Genomic DNA, 25,373 nt, shown 5'->3' with positions numbered 1-25,373 from the left:
AAACAATATTTTTTAAAAAATAACCTAATTTTAATCTTTCACTACATAATGCCTCAAGTGTGATACATAGTTTACGTTCTGTATTAATAGTCAGTTAAATGTTTTTTTTCTTACCGATGTATCTATATTACTAATTCGAATTACTTAAACAAAGAAACGCAAGTGTTTTCAATAGAAGGGATATTGTAATGTCTGATGCATCCTCCTTTTGATAACGTTACATCAGATTTAACAGAGTTCTTCTCTATTTATTTTTTACGTTTTTGGTATGTATTTGCAGGTGTTTATAATTTTTAAGTTTTAATTTCACATTCCTTTAATTCTTATTTTGTATATTTATAGGATATTTCGAAATTTACTGGTATTGAATTTCACTTCTTTTGGGTCTTTGTGTAAAATAGGTTCTAAATTTCATACTTATCTAATTTATATACATATATATATAGAGAGAGAGAGAGAGAGAGATGTAAGATAAAAAAAGTAAAACAAAATTTTAATTTAAACTAGCGGTAACCCTTTAATTCTCTCTCTCTATTCTAAAAATCGTAATAGCTTCTCTTATTACACTGACATACTTCACAACGTTTACGATATTTTCTAATATTTTGAACAATTTCTTCCGAATAATATTGAGGGTATTATAATAAATAAAAATTTATTACGAAGAGGGATTGGTATTACAGTTTTATACAATCGTTGCTTCTTAATAGTTAATACAGTATTTTAGTTAACACATCTTTGTTTCTTAATAGTTAACGCATCTTTTCTTCTTAATAGTTAACACATCTTTTCTTCTTAATAGTTAATACATCTTTGCTTCTTAATATATAACACAGTATTTTAGTATTAACAGTATTTTAACACAGTATTTTAACAGCTAACACATCTTTTCTTCTTAATAGTTAATACATCTTTGCTTCTTAATATATAACACAGTATTTTAGTTAACACACCTTTGTTTCTTAATAGTTAACACATCTTTGCTTATTAATAGTTAACACATATTTTCTTCTTAATAGTTAACGCATCTTTGCTTATTAATAGTTAACATATCTTTGCTTCTTAATAGCTAACACATCTTTACTTCTTAATTGTTAACACATCTTTGCCCCTTAACAGTTCACACAACCTTGCTTCTTAACAGTTATCACATTCATACTTAGGATTATATACGCTATCCAAATTTTTAAGCTCTTTAATTATTTCAAATGTTAAAAAATTGACTGCAAACTCAAATAGGATTTCTATGTTGACAAATAGGATTTGTAGTTAGCATACAAGCTGCAATATTGATATAATCATTCTTATATTTTATATCATATATGGATAATTTTAATAACCATCTGAATAATCTACTAGTAGGATGTTTAATAGCCAAACTAGGGCAGCATAATCAGTATGTTCAGTCAAACGATTACCATTTTCTTGGCAAGCCTTTTTCTCTTTGAAGGTGAGTATAAGATATGTAAGATAAAAAATATGTAAATAAAAATTATAATTTAAACTAACGGTAACCGATTAATTCTCTCTCTTTATTCTAAAATTCGTAATAACTTCTCTTGATTGTGTTATAATTTAAAATTCATGCACTCTTTTGCAAATCAAATTAAAAAATAAATCATGCAAAAAAGAGAAATTTCATTGCAATACCGAAACAATTTTTCACTATAATAAAATTTTTTACTTATTATTTGTGTAAAATATATTTTCATACTTACATTCCCCTAGCATATCTTACAAATTTGTCTTAAATTCGATTCATATATTATACAACATACGTACTGTATGCAACAGAACAGAGCACGAGTTTATACTGGTTTAAATTCAAACTACTCAAAACCTTGAAATCGATTTTTCTATCGTCAGCCATATTAATTCCATCCAAATGAATTCTAATGAAAGAGATAATAAGCAAGTGCGTCGTTGAAATTGACCTCAGAATTGTATTTCAGAAGAAAATACAAATTTATGTTTTTTCCCTTTCACGAATTGAATGAATTTTAAACAGTTTAAATGTTTTTAGAAATGTAGAATCAGATTCAGTTTCAGAAATCTTTTATGAATCATGTTTTTCCTAAACGATTTCAATAAGGGTGAACAGCAGAAACTGTTTTTAAAAAGTATCTTCAAATATCTAATTTTTATTCTGTCTTCATAGGTAGAGAAAAGTTAGCATTTTAAATTGTGATCGAAGTAATTTTCTGAAGTATAAAAAACTATATGTCTCAATGAAGTATTTTATTATGATTTATATAAAATCCATTTATGCACTCATATTTGAGTATAGAATATGTGTTGTATTTCCTGTTTTACATAATATAATAATTTGGTCATAGCTATCACAATATTTATAACAGTTACTAGCCAAAGCAAATTTTATGAGTTCTATGTACCCCTATAAAGCAAATGTATAAAATCAGTTCTTTCTTTCCAAGCAACAACCAATTTGTAAATTTGTCAAACGAGGAAATAAAAACAAAATTGACACTCCAGGTTAATACTTTGATGTCAGGACTTAAATTTAATGTAATATAACAACATTTTCTGAATAGCAATAAACGAATTAACGTAGCATTAATTTATTGTATCAGTTATACTAACTTGAAAAAAATGCGAACAGCAGCTATTTATTTAAAATGCTTGCATTAATGGAACATTTTCCGCATACAATGCCATAACATGCGATCGCGTGCTTTTTACAATATCAGAATATGATCTTACATAATAAAAAGATGTTTAATATTTGGCAATTCTATTTTTACTCCAAAGGAGCAATTTGTCCTGATATATTATTAATTTCGTTTTGGCATTTTGCGAAGAAAACTTTAAAAGACTATAACACTTTTCAAATCGTTGTCACCATATATTATCGCCCTGTCTTACATTTAAAGAAATTAACTAATGAAGAATCTGCATAAATGTATGTATGTTTCTCGCGTTGTGATAAAACAACGGTACATAGAACCAGCAAAATTTGAATAACGTAATCTTTCACAGAATATGGGCATGTGGAAGCCCTAATTTGGAATTTGAAATTTGTTTTATTATCGATTTCAGATTTTGTAACATTTCAACGAATTATTTATTAAAAGAACAAACGATTTTAAAGCGCCCAATGGGAACAGTGTACGAAAAAAAAAACATTTTTATCTCTAGAGCGCGAGATTGTATCGGGAATTCTAAAGATATGCTCATTTTAAAATTAATTTGCTATATTGCTGTTGAACTGAATTTCATAGTTTGAGTACGTAGAACAAGATATTTAATAAATAAAGGTAACGCATAATGCTTTAATAAAACGCCCCTTTGGACGTAATTTAAAATCTGAAATCTTTCAGATTTTTATTTTATTTCATATTTGGTAAAACGCAAAACTTTTTTTACTAATAAACTCTACGATGATTTGAAAGCGAACAGTGGCAACACTTTTCGAAATAAAGCATATTTTTATCTCCAGTGCACGAGACTGCTGCCACTCGGTAAAATGAGTGCACAAATTTGCGTTTTCTGAGTTTTTAATTAATATCTCTGCTGACTAAAGCCGTTCGAAAATGACGACGGTCGAAATGGCTTTCCACGAATTTTTGGAATCGGGGTTAATATATTTAATGTTTGGAAATGCTATTTTTATTTCATGTTTTGTAAAACTCATAAATTTTTTATCAAGAATTTCCGACTTGAAAGCGATCAGTGGCAACACCTTTCAAAATAAAGCGGATTTTTATCTCTAACTTGCGAGACTATTGAAACTCGGAAAAATTAAGGCAAAAATTATCGTTTTTAAAATTTTTAAATTATATCGCTGCTAATTAAGTCGTACGAAGGTGATAATGGTCGAAATGGCTTCCCACGAATATTTAGAACCCAGGGATACCTTTCCCCAAACTCAACACTCGGCCGTTCCGGGGAGATGACGTCAGTCGCACTGATTTTAACAGTATAGATTTTTCCTTATCTATTTACCCAAGAAGAACTAATACTGCACATTACAATGGCATCACAATCTGACCGTAAATATGATATGAGACGAAAATTTCGATGCGAGATAAATTTATTAGCACTTCTAATTTAATTTTTGCTCTTCAAAGTGAACGGAAGAGAGGTTTCATTTGAAAATAATCCAGTTACGACAAAAATATTTCAGATTTTCTCTTGGAAGTACACGTAATCTTAAGAAAAGCTCCAGAATGAGAAGTTCTGCTTTCAAGGTTTAGAACGCTTTTTTTTTTCTCTTACGGTGAAAGTCATTCGTCTGAAAGCTAAAGGAGAATGTCCTAAAAGATAACAATGCACGGCCATTGCTTTTAATATCCAGTAAACAAGGTCCTATTTCTCTAGTAAAAGATGTCTTCTATACCCAGAATGCATCATTTTCCCCAAGGGATTCTAGACACTATGCTACAATGACGATAAAGGTTTCAGAAAAATGATAAAAATACAGAAAGCACGAGAAGGAAAATATTTTAAGATGAATTTTGTCATTGCACTCTTTCCTCCAATGTCGAATTGCTTGGAAACAAATACCTACCTCTGGGAAATTCTTCTATTGGCTGTTCCATGCATTAAATTATCGCTGTGGGAAAAATTTAGATTACCATTTCTGAAATTAAATTACGGATACCTTTGCATACTATTGTTTGGATAAGACTTTTATTTAATGCAATGTGTCATTGACGTGGAACTAAAGCTCCTTATTTGTTTTCTTCGTATGTTCTAAGTTTATATCTCCCTGATTCTTTCATATGTAGCATTTTTATTTAGATAGGTAATGCTTTTAAAACTAATTAAAATAACTTAAAAAGAATAAATGATCACATTGTTTAAAAATGTAACAATGTTGAAAGAAACTACGTCGAAAGCACTGGAGACGTAATTATGCATTTGTGCAGACAGACAAATATTTCGGCATATCACAGACCGATATTGATTTAGTGAATAGTTTCTAAACACATTATTTCTAGCAACTCGTTATAATAAGACACCTAAACAATTTTCTCTGCAGCATTCATATCTAAATACTAATAACTATTTTTCAATAAGTTTAAAGACTTATCTGTTTGTAGACACATTAGGCTATTTGTAAAAGCACGAGAGATGAAAAATTAGCAACGCTTTCGCCGGAAATCGAACCATGGACCTCTGAAATACTCGCCCACCGTACAGACAACCACACCACGAAGGCATGTCAAGAAGGCGGGAGAAACACCTTATATACTCCCCCTTTCAAAGGACGACTGATGTTTTTAGGGGACGATATCGCGAAATCCTGGGTGTGGAAAATCATCATCGACCACCCTTTTAGTTCGGGCGCCACTGTAGAGATATTAGGTATTATTTTGGTAGCAGGCAAGATGAATAATTAGCAAAGCTTTCGCCGGGAATCGAACCCCGTTACTCAGGAATACACGCCGAGCGTGCAGACCACCTCACCACGAAGACATGCCAAGAAGGCGGGTGAAATACCTCATATGTTTGCTATTCATATTTTTGTCCTTTTACTTCCTTGTCCTAAGTAAAGAGAGTATCATAATTGCGAAAAATTTCGGGTACCATATTTTAACGAATATGCCAACTTTGCTACCTCCCTCAAATCTATTTGAATGACATTTTTGCGTTACATCCGTACGTAAAGACAGAATGAAGGACTCTTTATTCCAAAACAGATTGTAAAATAGATTTAAAACGGATTCAGGTGAGACTTTGTGACGTCTTTACGTATGTATGAATGTTTCTCGCATAATTCAAAAATGAGTAGCCTCAGAACGTTGAAATTTTGTGTATGGGACTGCTATAACATGTATCTGCGCTCCACCATTTTTGGTTGCAATAACATAAATTATATATTTATGTTATTGCAACCAAATAATAAAATTCCATAGTCAAGAATGCACTTAAAATTCTAACTGTATCTTCTTTTCATTTTTAATGGCGACGATCTCTTATTTGAAAGTACGTGGAATTAAATCCACAGAGCCTAGTCAAGTTGTTTTTCCCGCCTTTTCTACACGTGCAGTTATAGAATGTTCTGGAGATATTTAAAGCGAACTGAATTGGCTGATGCCATTTCTTGGAAGCTCCGCCTTTCCAGAGGCTCTAAAAGGACTCACGAAAGAATATCGGGGCTTTTTCTTAAATGTCACGATGCAGTAAACTTCATACAAAAAGTTATTAGTAATTCTTTTTATTTACTCCGGATATCTGATTTTGTAACTGCTATTTCTCCTGAATAATAATAAATGGATCCTGTTTTTTTTTTAAACTTATCGTCTGATAATTTAAGCTACGACTAAAGCTGGTACATCACACACACATATATATATATATATATAATAATAATAAAATTCCATAGTCAAGAATACACTTAAAATTCTAACTGTATGTTTTTTTCATTTTTAGTGGCGACGGTCTCTTATTTGAAAGTACATGGAATTAAATCCACAGCCCCGTAGTCAAGTTGTTTTTCCCGCCTTTTCTACACGTACAGTTATAGAATGTTCTGGAGATATTTAAAGCGAACTGGAATGGCTGACGTCATTTCTTGGAAGCTTCGCCTTTCCAGAGGCTATAAAAGGACTCGCAAAGGAATATCGGGATCTTTTATTTAATGTAACGATGCAGTAAACTTCATACAAAATGTTATTAGTAGTTCTTTTTATTTACTCCGGAGATCTTTTTTTGTAACTGCTATTTCTCCTGGATAATAATAAATGGATCCTGTTTCTTAGACTTATCGTCTGATATTTAGAGCTACGACTACATCTATATTTCTTCACCAATCTATTTATTCCGGAAAAAAGCTGGTACATCACATATAAAAATGTGTAAAATATAAAATATTTATCTTTTAAGTAATAAATTAGTAGCTCTTCAACTTCTTTCTTCATTCTAAAAATAACAAAGCATTAAATGTTCTAAAGAGAGAGATCCGTCACTTAACATGTATTGCGGACTTATCGATGAGGTATGAACCCAACACCTGTACATTAAACTGTGATGTGATCTGAAATGGAATTCGTATAAAAGCTTAGTTACGTTGAAACTCCCTCTTTTTCTCTTCGCTCGTGTCTTCGGCCGTTTTCCGGTGTTTCGCTAGCCACGCAAAGCTTACTTTTCTAAATTCGTCCATAGTTTAAAAGATGAGCTGTATAAAAGTGGGAGGGGCATAGCGCACCCACAAAGATATTTTGCATTATCCAAGAAATAAAGTTATGTGTGTCTTTCGAGTGTCCTCTTGCTAACTACGCAGCAAAGTCGTCAAGTTCTGATAGCAGTCCTCTCCAACCCCAATCGGTTGCAATTTTCCACACCAAGTCATCTTATTTCAATAATAACGCAGTTTTATTACATATATATTGGCTCATATAAAAAGTCTCCACGGTGTTCTGCCACCAGTGTCTCAAACGAAGATGTGCTCAAAAGGTGATATTCAGCTCCCATAGTTTGTGAAGATAGTTTTCTAATTCGTTGCGCGCGGTGAATCTTCCGATTATGGTAACTTGGCGCTTTTTTTGCGAAACTTTGGCGACCAACCCTGCTACAGCAACCTGCTAGTTTTTTTTCTTAGACGCCATTTTGTTTTCACGAAGTAAAGGCAATTTTTTTTTTTTACTCAACACTTTTTCCAACAATCTGCTAGCCAAATTACGCTTATACTAGAACATTTATGGAACAAAAATGCTTAATCATGACGAAGATTAGGTGCGAAATTGGGAGAAAGTGTAGAATCGCCCACTGCTTGCCGCGTTTTTAAGAATTGCATATACACGGTATATATGTACACGTCGACCTATTTTCACTTAAAAGAAACATCTCAGAATTGCACAAAAATCGCATTGCGCACACTCTTAACTTTATCCATGTACACATCGACCTATTTTCACTTAAAAAGTCAAAGAAAATTGACAAAAATCCAATTCTTCTTACTCTTGTAAAAAGCGCCAAACAAATAAGTGGGCGATTCTGCACTTTAGCAGCGAAATTGTTTCTAAGAGCTTGTTAGCTAAAATCACGATCGGAATTTTCCGGAAAATGTCACATGACATGTCTCATGATCTCTCATTTCTCTGAGACAAAATAATCTGTGATTCGAACTGTGTACTTCTCAGATTATTGCTAAAGTTCTAGCTAGTAACCTTTATCGCCTTACCAAAATGTCGCCAAACTACCTGTTACCATATTCCAAAGATTAGTCGAAAACGCTGCAAAAATACGCCGATAAGTTTGTGAAATGTACGATGTAAATGCTGGGAGTGAACGAAGGTTCCGGCAGTGGTTTGTTCGATTCCGTTCCGGAAATTTCGATGTCAAATTGATCAAAAATTTGGTCAAAGATGCAACTCGCTCTGGTCGATCAGTCACTGAAAATGTCGATGAAATTTTGCTACTGGTGGAGCAAAACTGGCACACAAGCTGTCAGGAAATAGCGGAGGCACATAACATCAACCAAATGATAGTTTGGGATCATTTGAAAAGAGCAGACTACAGAAAGAATCTCGCTATTTGGGTGCCACATGAATTAGCGCAAAGAAATGTGATTGACCGAATTACCATGAGTGAAATACTGCTGAAACGCAACAAAACCGAACCATTTTTGAAGCGAATCATTACAAGCGATGAAAAATGGGTGAAATGCGAGAATATCAAACACAAGCGATAGTGTTAAAAGCTGGTGACCCTCCACAAACGACTTCAAAGCCCGCATTGTCGCCAAACAACGTTATGTTGAGTGTTTGGTGGGATTGGACCCACCAAACACAAACTTGGGAGCGACCAGAATTGGCCAACAGAAGAGGGGTTGTGTTCCATCATAACAATGCGCGGCCATACAAATTTTTGATGACTCGGAACAAATTAACGGAACTTTTGTGGACTTTTGATGCATCCACCGTATAGCCCGGACTTTGCACCATCTGACTAACATTTGTTTCTGTCTCTGCAAAAGTCTCTCAATGCCAACAAATCGAAGCGCCACTGAAAATCATTTGGACAGGTTTTTCGACGATAAACCACAGATGTTCTTCTACACCGATGGAATTAAGAAGCTACTCGAAATATGGCTAAAGATCATAAATAATAATAGTCAAATTGCACTTGATTAAAACCGAGTTTCAAGAAATAAAATGTTTGCTCAAAAATGTAACAAAAAACCGCGGAGACTTTTTATATGGCCGAATATATATGTATGAATGGGTGTATATATATATATTATATATATGCGGCTTAGTGTTTGTCGCCGATAGTTTATTGTTTGCTTGCGTAACTGTACTATCCAATGGTTTCTCATACATTTGGTTTTCAAATCCAAATTCAGAATTTTCTTTTATTGTTGCCAAAATTAGGTATGAAATGCAGTGTTGCCAGTAAATGCATTTTCCTTTAAAATTATTAAATCTGTTTTTGTATTTTAAACTGAGTTTTCAGCTGAAGGCAAATTGAGCGTGTCAGGGGGAACTTGAACATTTGTTTGCATTGGCAATCATCTGTTTTTGATATGGTTTAGAACTGTAATTATATCTTTATTCCACGGAATCTGTTCACGAGAATATTTCTTATTTAGTATTCTTGCCAGAGTGGGATGAAGTATCACTTTGCATTTTAAGCAAAAATTCATTTTGTGCAGTAAATAAACTAATTCAGATTAATTCAGGTTGAATTAGCAGACACCTTTGCACAAATTATTTTAATTACAATTTATAATATCTAGAACAGCGGTCATTTCGTATGACCGCCGGACTTTCTAGTATATATATGTAATAGTAAAATTCCATAGTCAAGAATACATTTAAAATTCTAAATATATGTTCTTTTCATTTCTAATGGCGATGGTCTCTTATTTGAAAGTACGAGGAATTAAATCCACAGAAAGTACGTGGAATTAAATCCATAGTCAAGTTGTTTTTCCCGCCTTTTCTACACGTACAGTTATAGAATGTTCTGGAAATATTTAAAGCGAACTGGAATGACTGACGTCATTTCTTGGAAGCTCCGCCTTTCCAGAGGCTATAAAAGGACTCTCAAAGGAATATCGGGGTCTTTTCTTTAATGTAACGATGCAGTAAACTTCATACAAAAGTTATTAGTAATTCTTTTTTATTTACTCCGGAAACATGATTTTTGTAACTGCTATTTCTCCTGACCAATAATAAATGGATCCTGTTTTTAAACTTATCATCTGATAATTTAAGCTGCGGCTACATCTATATTTCTTCACTAATCTATATATTCCGGACAAAAGCTGGTACATCACATATAATATATATATATATATATTCCAGCGTGAAGACCATCACACCACGAAGGCATGTCAAGAAGGCGGGAGAAATACCTTATATACTCCCCCTCTCAAAGGGCAACTGATGTTTTTAGGGAACGAAATCGTGAAATCCTTGGTGTGGAAAATCATCATCCACCACCCTTTTAGTTCGGGAGCCACTGTAGAGATATTAGGTATTATTTTGGAAGCACTGTAGATATATTACGTATTATATATACCCATTCTGTTACCAGGATTTGTGAGTTCAAATTTTTATTCTTATACGTTGGTAAAATGCGCAATGTTTGCTTTAGAAGTGATTGAATAACATTGTTTGCATGTTTCAATTAAGGTTTTTATGCCCTTAGTTTATCTGCATGGAATTATTGTAGAACTGAAATGGTATTTAAAATCAGTATCGTTTCAGACGATATATAACACAAATACAACTAAAAATAGCATAAAAGTATCAATGAAAATCACAGCCAGAACAGCAGATGAAAGATTTCAAAACTGTTACTAATCTTGGAAGACAGACTGCATTATAGATCAAAGAAATATATTCTATGCATCAAATTTAAAAACTACATGTACTCCGAAATATTATCCTTCTTCGATTCAATAAATAGAAAATTGGCTCGTCAAATCTTATTTTAAATAAACTTTTCTTTTTGCACCCATTTTCGTTTCAAAGTTAAATGCATTTACTTTAAAAGTCCATTCATTAGCAATAACGTATTTATTAGCGTTCTTGGTTTGATCATTAGCAAAAGGGCTCTGCTTTCTTTTAATCTCATTATCTTTTAGGGCTTACTTCATTACATTAATTACCATCTGAATTAAATACATGCTCTTTACCCTAATATAAAGATTTCACTTGTGTTCTCTTTGCATGGAATGTTCGCATATCTTTTCTGATATTATTCAGCGATTTCTTCGTTTGAAGTTTCTTTACCTTGAACACCATTTTAGGATTATTTGCTCAAACGTACGCTGCTTAATTAGTCGTTGCGCTTCACAATTCGGTGCATAATGGGAAAATTTTGTTTTTACAAAATCGATTCAATCTTTTAGTTTTCATCTTTTAAAAGTATAAGTAAATGAATTGGAATTTTTATACGTTATCGTTTCTTAATCCAAATGTCAGTGTTCTCTTTTTTTCTTGAGATTTAGTAAATATAATAGACAGGTACTGCATGAGGATAAAACATATTATTAGATGTATACGATAAGTTAGAATTAATAAAATTTTACTGTAGAATTGCTAATTATAGTTTTCTGAAAAATCTTTTCAATCAGCAGCAAAAATAGCATTTCATTGAATTATACGAAAGAGAGTGTGCCTTGAAGAATTAGCGACTAAAAATTACTCTCGAATATACCAGAAATAATTTTTAGCGGTGAAAAGATATATCTAAAAACGTAAACAATATCACCGCTAAAAGTCGAAACAAGAAACAAAAAACTACAAAAAGTTGTAGTAAACAATAAGACACACTTGTATTTTAAAAATGTATCTAATAAAACCTTTAATATACGCTTATTATTTCTACTTCTTGACTAAAAGTTTTTTCCCCGAATTTTTCCCCTCTTCTTTATTTTCCTTCTTCAATTTTTTTCTCCTTTTTTCCTTGTTATTTATTTTATAGTTCGACCGTCTCATCCGCGACCATGAGCGCAAACACGCATGCGCCATTCGGACCGAATTATTCTCAAAATAGGGTGGGAGGATGGGGACTTTCGTTCCCTCCAGCATAGCTTTTCCCGGAGAAGAGAAGACCTTTCACGTCGCGGCAAGTAACACCGTCCCTTTTGGACGAGTCTATGTGTTTTGGCAGAATGCCAACCAGGGTTGCGCTTGAGACGGTTGAACTATACCTTCCTAAATTTATGCAGTGTAAACGTTTTCATAAATTCTGTATTTAATCCTTCTATCTAAATTCCATATAAGCATATGCCACTGCAATATACAGGAAGATTCTAAACTGCTTTTACAAATTAAGACAAGTGATATTACCCATCTAGACGCGCAATAATTAGCATAGAACATAGCGTCGCATTTTACTGCGAGAGCAGAACTTAAGAACAGTGTTGGGAAAAAGAATGAACAAGACCAAAACCTGGGCAATCAGATTTATTGTTGGGTAAAAATCTCACAGAAAGTGCTCAAATACAGACCACGCGTGTTGCTGAGCAGTTGACATCGGCGAATGAACGACTGGCGCACTCCCTTGAAGATTCCTGGTGTTTTTTTAGTTTTGATTTTTTTTTCTGATTTTAGGCGAGATTTCAAGGTAAAAATTTAAAACTAATATAGAATAGCGAGATTAGCATACAGCCAAAAAAATAACATAGAAATTTCGTTTCAAACAATTCCTTTTATACCTTAAAAATATCTGGAAGATTTCTTTGAAAAATGAGGGTAATAAAAAACTAAATATGTCTAAATTATATGGACTGATTTGTGTTGAGCTGCCATCTACAATAAATAAAGAAGGTTCAGAGTAACCTACAGTAACCTATTAATCCTTTTACATTCAATTTTTCTGTCCGTACGGAAGGAAATTTTTAGGTGTGTCAAGAGCGGACACACTGTGCCGCAAAGGGTTAAAGAGAGGCTATTTGGGGAATAAATTGGCCAGTCCGTAAGAGAGATCTGCATGGAAAATTATCCATCTTGAAGACATTAATGATGGAAGAATTGAAGTGAATCCTTCAAAGATTAATTAACCACTTTGTCGAAAGCATGAATTCGTGTTCTAGTATGCATGTTTGAGTTGAGAGAGATACCACCTCCCATTAAAATCAAAACAGGAATTTGACTCTGAGAAATTCGCTTCAGCAATTTCGCTAACACATATGATTACATTTTTGCTTCATGTTACAGGTTTTGCTGTTTTCATTTATACTAATGTTTTCAATTTGCATTCACGTGATACAATTTTATCTCAAATGAAGTTACTCACTACATTCATCAAGTTTTGAGCCATGAATAATTTGGTTCGGAAACACAAAACGCCCATGCAGCCAGCCCTTTCAAACCTCTACCTTAACTACCAGTGTTCAGAGACGTTTGGCCGCTGGTGGGCCAAGGAAAGGATTTGGAAGGTGAATTTCAGTTAGTTAAAGAGAGCGTGTTATGCCTGCTTGAAGGCCACGTTGCTGTTTTGAATTACTGGAGACTAGAGTGCTGTGGCGTTGAGTTCTTCTAGCCACTATGCTTAGTTCCGCCAGTTTCTACGAGTCAAAGCCTTACTTCGTGTTAAATTATTCTATGACTCATTATGCTAAACTTACTATATATATTTTTAAGTGCATCGTTACCTGTTCTGAGTTAAGCCAGAAGTGTTGGCTTTGTATAATCCCAAGTGAGACTATCTCTGAAATTATATTCAATGAATAAACAGTCTAATTAAACAGCAAACAGCCAGATATAAAGTAAGAGCCATAAAGGTAAACAATCAGATACATAAACTTTTATGCAATGAAACTGTTATCAGGATTAAAATAAACAATACGTTATATTTATTTCATTGTTTTAAAATACATAATAAACACAAAATCTTGGTTATAAAAACCATCTACAATAGTACCGTATACTTTAGCGTATTACTACTTCTTTTTTTTTATTTTTAGTTATATTTGCCGTATAACACACACCCTTATGAAGAAACCTGAAAGATACATGTGTAATGCTGTTATCCTCTGAAGTCATTTAATTGAATATTTCTCGAACAATGGTATACTGAATTGACAAACGACAACTGGGAACAGTATGCATGGGGAGAATGTTCATGAGGGAGTAAATCTCCAAAAAGGGTTCTTTGTATTCAATGCAGGCATGCACAAGAATGTTATTCTAAGGTTTCCAGAAAAGGGGGACATAATTCGGGATACAAATGTACTTCCAACCCGCTCTAGTACCCGCTCTAGTACTAGTAATAAATATGGCTCCTGCCAAACGAACCAAACACAGTTACTGGTTTCAAAGTTCAAGTCCTTCAGTTTGCGAAAGAAAAGGGAAATCGTGCTGCAGCAAGGACATTTGATGGTAAAAACGCTCCATACACGAGTAGAAGAAAAATGATATCACAGTAATTAATGTGCCAAATAACGAAATGGGCCTATCCTTAAAAAACTCTGTGTCCTAGACTGTTGGGGGTTGGGTTCTAGAAAATCATCAGAATGGCTAGTAACAGCATTTAGGTACATTCAGAAATCAAGTATTTTTTATGCTCATCTTTTCCCTTCTTTTTAAGCCTATCATTTTTATTTCCGGCGTATGGCCCGTAAGCATATTTTACAAGTGCACATTAGAGAAGACACCGAGAGAGGGATTTCGAAAATGGACTAATGAACTTCCAGTGCTCTTGTGGCGCTAAATCATTGAGCCTGTGAGTATATGTTGTTTACGTTTTAATTTGCATTTGTTTCGCAGTTATAAATGTATATCGTAATAGTAGGAAATCTCGTAGTGATTTCTTTTTATGAGTTTAATTAATCTCTGTCATTTCACTCTCATGATTTTTTTTCACGCATTAATATTTCGATTGATGTTCACGGCATATTATCGCTCTGTACCATTCTTGCCACAAGATGGCCGGCATCTCTTCCTTTTCTTTTTCTCTAATTGAGTTCTGAGAACGAGGCTAGACTGGAACGGCTCTGAGGAGGGTAAAGACGAAACTTCAGACTCAGAAAAACCATAAAAATGTACTGTCTTAAAATAATTATCACCTACCTTGTAAATAGTGTATATTAGTGTTTTATTTGAATAAATAAATAAAAGACAAGATGGCCTGCTACTTCTAATAGAAACTCTTACTGGAAAATGTGATTATTAGAAGCCTGGCGTCGTAAGCACTAAAGATGCAGCAGGTAAGGAATTTTACATTAATTTTATTGTAAATAGAAGAACCTGATGCAACACGCTCTTTACATCGAAAAAATGACTCAAGCTACAATTAGCCTCGAATATTATGCATTTACTAACACCTGTGGATTAAGAAAATTCAAGTGTATACATTTTTGGCCTGGAAGTATTACAATGAATCCAGTGATTTATTATTTCAATGCTTGCATTCTGTTAACTTTTAAGGGGACTCATACACCATAAAACCCATAAGATGTTCGAATAGGTGACTGTTGCAAGAATTGGGATAACTTATTTATTTTAAAAGCAATTACTACCAACATTTTACAGCTGACTACATAATATAGCTTTTTGAAATAGTAATCAGAAAGTTTGTGTTGCCACAAATATTTTTATAATTTAATCCGCCTTCTGACAACATTTTTCGTAATGTTTCCAACTTGCGCGCACAGTTTAAAACATTCTACTTCATAATTTAATTCCATATTTAATATATATAACATTTGGAAGCTACTGTGTATTTATAACATTTGGAAACTACTGTGAACCTAAAATACTAAAAATTTCATGTTAAACTTTTATTTTATTTTGAGTTGAGTTTATGAAATGTATTTTATTTAAAAAATTTTTAATGTTTTAGCCCATAAAATTTTTCAATATTAAAATATTCATCAGATTGTTGGTTCAGTTAGAAAATAGTGCCCATATAAAGAATTCCATCAAACTTCAAGTATGTACCATTAGCCATTTTTAAAATATTATGCGCGCAAGGTGGAAACACGGCGAAATATTTTGTCACAAAGAAGATTAAATTACAAAAATATTTGTGGCAACATAAACTTTCTGGTTACCAGTTTCCAAAGCAGCTATATTATATAGTCAGCTGTAAAAAGTTGGAAGTAATTGCTTTTAAAATAAATAAAATATCCCAATTCTTGCAACAGTCACCTATTCGAAGATCATGAGGAGTTTAAGGTGTATGAGTCTCCTTAAAATGTAAGATTCAGAATACATATTGTGTAAGATCTGATGATATCATTGTTAACATGAAAAGTTAATATGGGAATAAATTGAATATATTCGCTGTGAATAAGTTCATTCAGTTTGATGAGTATTTCTTGTGTAGACAGTATATTTAACAGTGAGCAGTTATTGAATGTGAAATTTAACACACTAAATGTGTACGAATCCAAATTAGTAAAGTTCACTTTGAATAAAATTCTGCAATTGTTATTAGAACATCTTTTTCATATAGTCTGCAATAAATAGTCCTGACTTATATTTACATAGAAATTGGTATAAATATTTTTCTCATATACATAGTTTTATGTAAAGATAGCATTTGGGCTCACATATTTCTTTCTCCATCTTATTTACCACTTATTAAGTAATATTTCACATGGATATTTTTGCGGAGTATCCAACATTTGTATTTATTTCAAATCCTTTCAACCAGATATATATTCACGATTGCTTATATTTGATATAAGTTCGCAATGAAAAGTTTCAGAAGAAATCGACGATGTTTTACATATTTTGTACAGAAAATTGCAGAATATTTTCAACCATCTTGTTTAAATCTTAAAGCATATGAAAGGTCATGTGACATGACAGAAATATTACTGGATGCCGATTGGTCCATCCTAGAAACCACTCCCTCGGTGGCTACACAGATGTGCACTTGTGAAATATGCGACCCATACATTTCTACCTCATTTTTTTTTTTTTAAAACTGCACTTTATACTTTGGAATATACGATAATTACAACACTGATAATAACCCGAGAAAGGATTTATAGGACACTAATCTATGATTACAAAACAAAATTATTGAGAAATGCGTTTCTCCTAATTTAAGATATAATTATTTCATCCGGAATAATAGCAGAAATTAATTAATTAATTAAAATGATATCTTAAACAAAGTGGGATATTGTAACGTATCCGATTTTCTCTTTGCTGCATGATTTGACTTCACTTCATATCTTTGAAACCAATTTCCAAAGCGTAAAGGATTGCTGACATCGCATATAACGCGGACAATTTAAGTATTTTTGACTGTCCTTTGCCATTGGTCATGTCTTTCAATTAGCCGAGGTTTTCAGATTTATCAGCCATCTTAATAAGGCATGCTCTTTGATCTAGTAAATTATAATCCTCCTCAAAGCATCATGCTTCGCTTCAAAAGAGCTCTCAAAGCTCAAAGACAACAGCTCTAGCAAACAAAGATTTCTGAGAACGGTACATTGAGTAATTTCTGTTCATTCCTAACAGACTTATCATTGATTGATTGAAAATAGCCTTCAAAGATTTTCGTCGATGTCGAATACGTTCATATTTCCCCATTTCGTTCTCACATTTCCATTTTAACTTGAATCACAAGAATATTGTAATAACGACAAAGAAAAATCTGGTGTGGATACCACCACTACATGACATCCTTCTACGGCCTGTTAAAAAACACATATTTTTTGCTTCACTTCATTTATACTGTTTTTCTCGGATTAATCTAAATTAATTCACTAATCCTTTGAAGGAAGTTGAAAATGATATCAAATATTGCAAATACATATTCCCATTAATTTTTGTCGAAATGGAGACAAGTAACTCGGCCAGTTTTAGTTTTACTGGAGTGTTGCGTTTTTCTTCTTCTGACACCAGTTGCTACGTTATTTTCTTCCTTCACGTTTGGACGGGGTTCGTAGATGGTTCGTAGAGTGAATAACGACGACATTTGATGAAATATAGAAACATACTTTACTTATTCACTATTAATCAGAACAGCTCCAAAATCACGTTACAGTCGTCGAAGAACTACTATAAACAAGCTGACACGTTCAGCGTCACAGCCTTCACACTATCAGGCTATCACGGTGGAGACAGCTTCACTGAAAAGCACCAGAATGCAGCCCCCGACTCTTCTCGGTCGTTCTCGGAACTCCACGTACTCTCGAGACTCTCCACGCTACAACTCGCGATCTTCACGCTACGACTCGCGACTCTTCGGTTCAGTCGTTCCCGCTCTCTCGACGATGCACTAACCGCGATACACTAAGAGACTCCTTTGGTGAACTCGACGACCCACTCCGCACTCGCTGCCCGGCTGTCAACTCGATCGACTCCGCAGGGATTGTCTCGCTAGACGAGACACCAACTCGATACTAACTAACTCGCACTCTACGCGGGGCACACACACTCGATAGTGACTGCGAACCAGCAGGGTTTATATAGCTTTCGGCTTGTGTTCGAGAACAATCTGGGCTGAACCGGTAAGAATTCGTTCCAGAAGGTTCTCTATCCGTCCATGGTATATCGCTAATTTTTTCGCCAAATGGGCGATTTCTCGCCAAATGTGGCAACCCTGCTTTTCCTTGCCATTTTATGCCCCAGAAGGTCATCCGTCCATAGTATATCGCCAAATGTGGGAACCCTGCTTTCCCTTGCCATTTTATGGAAACCCTAAAACTGCTTTGTGGGGAAGCTATCTCACCGCGCCTGTACAATTGGTAACAATATCAAATATTGCAAATATATATTCCCATCAATTTTTGTCGAAATGGAGACAAATAACTCGGTCAGTTTTAGTTTTACTGGAGAACAATATCGCATTAAAAGTTAGATGTCGTTAATTGCCCAAAATGCTTTTCAGTCCAAAGGGCGTTAGCCCAAAAGTGTTATTAACCTCGTTTTGGCATTTGGGGGAAAAAATTTAAATATCCGTTTCACTTTTCAAATTATTGGCATCAAATATAATCGCCCTGTGTTATGTTTAAAGAAATTAAATAGTGAAGAATCTGCATAAATGTATGTATGTGTTTTCGCATTGTGATAAAACAACGGTACCTAGAGCCATCCAGTTTTGAATAACGTATGTCTCTAGCCAAATATAGACATCCAGAAGCTCAACTTTGGAATTTGTCTTATTATATGTTTCATATTATATAAAGAAGCATTTATAAGTCTTTCATTGAGAAAGTAAATGATTTAAAAGCGAGCAAGAGCTACACTATACGAAAAAAAGCATTTTTATCTCCAGCGCGCGAGACTGTATATCTGAAATTCTAAATATATGCTCTTTTAAATATTTTGTGAATTGCTGTTGAACTGAATTTTATGATTTAAGGGCGAAGAATATAATATCTAATAAATAAAAGCAACCCACAAACTCCTTCGGGCGTAATGTAAAATCTGAAAGCTTTGAAAATTTATGTATTTTTTTAACTTCGTCATTTAAAAAACTTCTTTAATTACAAGTATATGATTACGACCAATGATTGGGGAAATAATAGTATGGAGTTGGATACATAATGTACAATTTTAATAGTGCCTGTTGCAATAAATAAGGAGGTGCACAACTAGATGTTACAGCAGTCCCATATACAAAAATCCAAATTTCTACGCTGATTAATTTTCAGCTATGCGAAATACATAGGTACGTACGTACCTCCAGACATCCATTTTACAATTCGTTTTGGAAAAAGAGTCGTTTATTTTGTCTGTACGTGCAGACGTTACTCAAAAAAATCATCCAAATGGATTCTGGAACGATTAAAATGGATATTTCCGCTGAAGTAACAGAACAGAAACTTTTTCGAGATTAAAATAGTTACTTTAGTTCGGACCAGGATGTAAAAATGATTCCAAAGAAATAATAATTAGGCAATTTGTATCACATTGTGTGTTAGAAATCTAGTCATTTGATTCGGAACTCAGAACCCGATAATTGCATTCTCAATTTAATTAAGAAAGATTCCAGGTAGCATGGCGAGGTTTTGAAAAAAAGAAAATAAGCTGCATTAGTTTTCATCGCATAACATTAGTGCTAATGTTAGCCATGCGTCATAACGTGGCACGAGTATAGAAATAGTATACTTCTATCAGTTATTAAGCTTCAAAAATAATAATAAATGAATATTTTAAAAAAAAGAAAATCTGGAAACCTTCAGATTTTTTATTACGCCCAAAAGAGCGTTTTTTAAAGCTTTTTATAAGTTTCCTTTAGTTTCCTTTGCTTATTAAATATCATGTTCTTAGCACTTAAACCACATGAAAATCAATTCAATAGCCATATCACAAAATATTTAAAAACAACATATCTTTAGAATTTACAATGCAAAGTCTCACGAAATGGAGATAAAAATGTTTTTTTTTTTTTTTTTTTTTTTTTTTTTTTTTTTTTTTTTTTTTTTTCCCCGTACAGTGTTGCCATTGCTCGTTATGAAATCATTGAGTTTGTTAATCAAAAATTCGTTAAAGTTTTGCAGAATTCGAAAGAGATAAAGAAAACAAATTTGAAATTCGTGCTACCGAGTGCCCATGTTCGGTTAGAGGATTACGTTATTCAAAATTGGATGGATCTAGGTATAAGGTATTTCTTCCGCTTTCTTAGAATGCCTTCCTGGCGTATTAGTCAGCAAACTCGGCACGTATTCGAGAGGTCCATGGTTGGAGTCCCGGCCATGGCATTGTTAATGTTTCACGTCTTCCTGCTTCGAACCAACCTGCCTCTGTATAGGTAGAGTTATTTTTTCACAAGACGAAAAACATTCATGAAGATTCTTCATTATTTAGTTTATTTAAATATAATACTAGGGATAATATTTGGTGGCAACAGTTTGAAAAAAGAACCAACGGAGAAAGTGAAATGACGCAAAATGCCGTTTTGAACGAATAGTTCGTTGGGTCTAACGCCCGTCTGGCAGAAGAAATTTCCGCAACACTGCTTTTAAAACTACATCACATATGAAAGTTATAGTGGTATTCAATGTCAAAATATCCTTAGAAGTCTTTAAACACTTGCCGACGTTTAATCGCTTTTAGATTATATCTTGAACCTTTCATTTTAACTATAAGAACATAGAGTAGAGGACAAAGCGATTTTACCTCACCTTTCCGTCAGGTCATTTTTCAGATGAATTTGAATTTACTGACCTATTAAAATCTTCCATTTCCATTAAAACAGTACTGGTTGTCCAGATTCATTACATTTTTTGGATTGGATTGGATTATTTAATTATGACAAAGCACACGAGGGCTATCTGCCTAAAGGGAGGGATGCCTTCGTGGAGGACTTTCTAAGGAAAACTGGCTCGTATATACGTTACACATGTGGAAAACCACGAAAAGGCCCATGCAGGCAGCCCGTTCGCGGGATTCGAACGTCGGACCGAACTACCAGTGTTCAGTGCCTTTACCGCTCGGCTGACCATTTAAATTGCTTCGTTGGGGTAAAAGACCATATCTTTTACACACATAAACTTACTCTTGTTAGTATGGAATAGACCTATTTGAAATATTTCCAATCTAAATTTTATATATATATAATATATACAGAAGAATGTCTGTTTGTGTGTTTGTTCGTTCGCGATTAACCCGGGCAGGCATTACTATAGCTATCGTCAACAAACTTTCTACAATTATTGGTCGACGTCCACCTTTTTCCAATAAAATCAGCGATATTAATTAAAAACGCTAATTTTCGCTCTCATTTTTCCGAATGGCAACAGTCTCTCACGCTCGAGATAAAAATCTGCTTTATTTCTAGAAGTGTTGCCACTGCTCGCTTTCAAATCGTAGAGTTAGTTAATTAAAAATTTCGAAGTGTTACAATTAAATAAAAATCGCATTGCAAAACATTAAATACATTATTACCGATTCCAAAAATTTGTGGGAAGCCATTTTGATTATTCCCATCTTTGTACGACTTTAATCAGGAGAGATATTAATTAAAAACTCTGAAAACACCGATTTTCGCACTCGTTTTCCTGAGTGGCAACCGTCTCGCGTCTTGGAGATACAAATGCTTTATTTCGAAAAGTATTGCTTTTGCTCGCTTTCAAATCGTAGAATTTCTTATTTAAAAATGTGTACTCTTTACGAAACCTACATATATAACTAAGAATATATGTTTGTGTGTGTGTGTGTTTGATTGTTCACGTTAATTGATTTCTGATTAATTATGGTCAATGTTTTCCCACTTTTAATCCAAGAAATTGAATATAGATGAAATATTGAATGAAACGTGAGCTTTTACGATTAGAAAGACGAAGATCATTGAAAATTGCGTGCCATTTTTGTTGATGTAATGAGAAAGAATTAGTTTATTTTTCTACGGGCATTTTTTCTGTGGGTTTCCTATCGCATCAGACTGAAAAATGGATAACTATGAATTGTATCTTTTGCATCGTTGTTAGAGAAGGATTACAGCGGAATCGTTCTCTCTGCTGTTAGATATATTACTCTTAATCTAACTAACTGGCATCGGGATCTTCAGCTAGTCTAAAATATTTAAATTATTATACACACCTGTGAAATTACATAAATTGAAAGCTGTTGAAGAGCAAAGAAATTCACTTTCCTGCTTGCACGTTTCATCAATAAATTAAGAGGAACTATATGTTTAATCAACATTAAAAACACAAAATGTTAATGGAAATTATTCTGCAAGAAAATTACTTCAATCACTAATTACCCTCTTTAATTAAAAGCGAAGTATCTTAAGGAAATTTAAGTTTCGTATTACGGGTCAGAAAAGTTGATGCTATTGATCTAATATAATGAGAAATACACAAAATTATTATTTTCATACAACTGAAGTTCGAAGCGAAGCCAATCTAAAAGTTTCGTTCCTCTTTTATAATTGCATATATGCTGTAAACAGGTTTCCACGAATCCAAGTTAAAAGATGCAACAGAGTATAACGTAAAATCCAATAATTGTTTTAGAAAGCTTCCGCAACTTCCTTCGTTAGGTTTCATCGAATTCACACTAATGAAAGAAGCCCTTTATTTCAGTTTGGTTGATTGAATTTGCTGAAAGCCTTAGAGGTAAATGGTGATTGAGTTTTCATTCTTTAAACTGTGTTTTATATTTAGCTTATGTTGATTGCATTAAACATAGGTTTTCCCTTTCTAAATTAAAAGTCCGAATGTGTATTAAAAAGTTAAGAGCAACTCTTAAAAGAAAAAGAACGCTTACGTGGATACTGAATTTTTCATGCAGCTTCTTCTTCCACTAAGTGCAGTTAATAATAGTTTGCATAGGAGGGAATTGCTGTGTTTAATTTAAAAGTGACGCGAAAGTTTAAGGACACTTTATTTAATGTGGATTTTTACTTCCTTGAAGGACGTAAGGGAAGTATTGTAACTATAAAAAATTCCGGGTATTATATTTGAACGAAAATATCCATTTTGACGGCTCTCGAACGCAATTTAACGATGGTTTTGCGTGTCATCTGTACGTAAGGACAGAATAAAGGACTTTTTTTCCCGAAACGAATTATAAAACAGATTTAAAATGAATTCAGAAAATCGTGTTTTGTGGGGTCTGTACGTATTGTTACGGATTTTGTATTCAGGTAGCTCTTTTTAGTAGAATTGTAATTAAAATTGTTTTATTTCCCAGTGTAATGCAGCGAGTGACGAGTTTTAAGAGAAAGGTACGCCGAAAAATTAAAAATACATTTAATAAATAGATATCTCGTAATTTATATTTAAATTGAAATAATGTAATTATGTGTTAGCTGTAATTGTAATTCTGCTCGTTTGCTTTCCAGAAACCTCGAGAAATTACGAGAAGTTTTGCGTGGCGGATTAAAAAGCTTATAAAAGCCGAAGAAAAACATCTCAGTTCAGTTGTTTATTAGTTGTTGTTTACTTAGCTGCGGTAAATGTTCTTGCATGGATTTTTTTGCACTTTTTTTGCACTTTGAATTGTGTTAATTTTTTAGTAGTTTAAAATATAAGAACCGTCTGATATTATGATATTGTACGAATATCTGCGAGGAAAAACTTCAGCATTTTGTTTTATTTGTGATAAGAATAAATTTTGTTAACTTTTTATCGGACTTGTGCATTCAGTCTATTACGAACCCGTACTCACGCAACAGTATATATGCATCCCGTATATATATTACCGTATGTATATATATCGTGTACTATGTATTAGTTTTTTTAGTTATGTATCTGGCATAACTCAAAAACGAGTAGCCTCAGAACGTTAAAATTTTGAATATGGGACCGTTATACCATATAGCTGTGCACCTCCGTTTTGATTGCAATCGACCGCACCAAATACATACATGTATATACAGTGGATGGACAAAAATATGGAAACACTTTGTGAAATGCATGTTTGAAAAGAAAGATTGATTTTAATGAAATATATATGTGGCGCTGGCGTTTATGACTACTGACGCCACCTATAAAACTTCGTAAATGTGCTAAACAGTTCAGTTGTTGTCGGAGTACTGTTATGTGAGGTTGTCATTGCATTATGTTATGAACTTAACAGACTTCGAACGTGGGCAAATTGTTGGAGCACGTATGGTAGGTGCTTCCGTAAGCAAGGTAGCCGAGGTGTTTAGTGTTTCAAGAGGTACTGTATCGAAGATTTATTCCGCATATTTGAACAGCGGAAAAACATCATCTGCTAAATCACAGCGCCCACGAAAGTGTGTCCTGAGTGATCGTGACAGACGATCATTAAGGGCAATTGTGACGAAAAATTAGAAGACCACAGCTGCAAAAGTTACTGCTGAAATAAATGTTGTGTTACTGAACCCTGTGAGTACCAAACCAATTAGAAGGGAGCTTCATAAACAGGAAATTGCTGGCCGTGCTGCGATTGAGAAGCCACTCATCAGTGATGCTAATGCCCGTAACAGGAAAAGGTAGTGTTTAAGTCATAAAGCCTGGACTATAGAGCAGTGGAAGCGAGTAATATGGTCTGACGAGTCTTCTTTCACATTGCTTCCCACTTCTGGCCGAGTTTACGTCTGGAGAACGCCATCTCAAGCCTATAATACAGACTGCTTCTTGCCAAGAGTGAAACATGGCGGGGGTTCTGTTATGGTTTGGGCAGCCATATCGTGGTTCTCTGCTAGCCCCATGATAACTGTGTCAGGGCACATGACTGACAAGACTTATGTGAACATTTTGACCGATCAAGTTCATCCCATGGTACAAACTTTGTTCCCCGATGGTGATGGTGTCTTCCAAGACGACAAAGCCCCTGTTCACACAGCTCACACTGTCCAGGACTGGTTTTCTGAGCACGAGGATGAGTTGTCCCATCTCCCCTGGCCATCACAGTCACCAGACCTGAATATTATAGAACTTTTGTGGTCTACATTGGAACGGAAAGTGCGTTCTCGTTATCTACCGCCAACATCGTTATCTGAACTTGCCACCGTTTTGCAGGAAGAATGGTATAATATTCCCTTCGCAAACATACAGGAACTGTATTTAT

Source organism: Stegodyphus dumicola, chromosome 12, assembly GCF_044657685.1.
Source record: "Stegodyphus dumicola isolate Sdum_Otavi_A_Nest chromosome 12, ASM4465768v1".
Lineage (NCBI taxonomy): Eukaryota > Metazoa > Arthropoda > Arachnida > Araneae > Eresidae > Stegodyphus > Stegodyphus dumicola.
The sequence above is the reverse complement of the archived record's forward strand: the minus strand, read 5'-3'. Positions refer to the sequence as shown.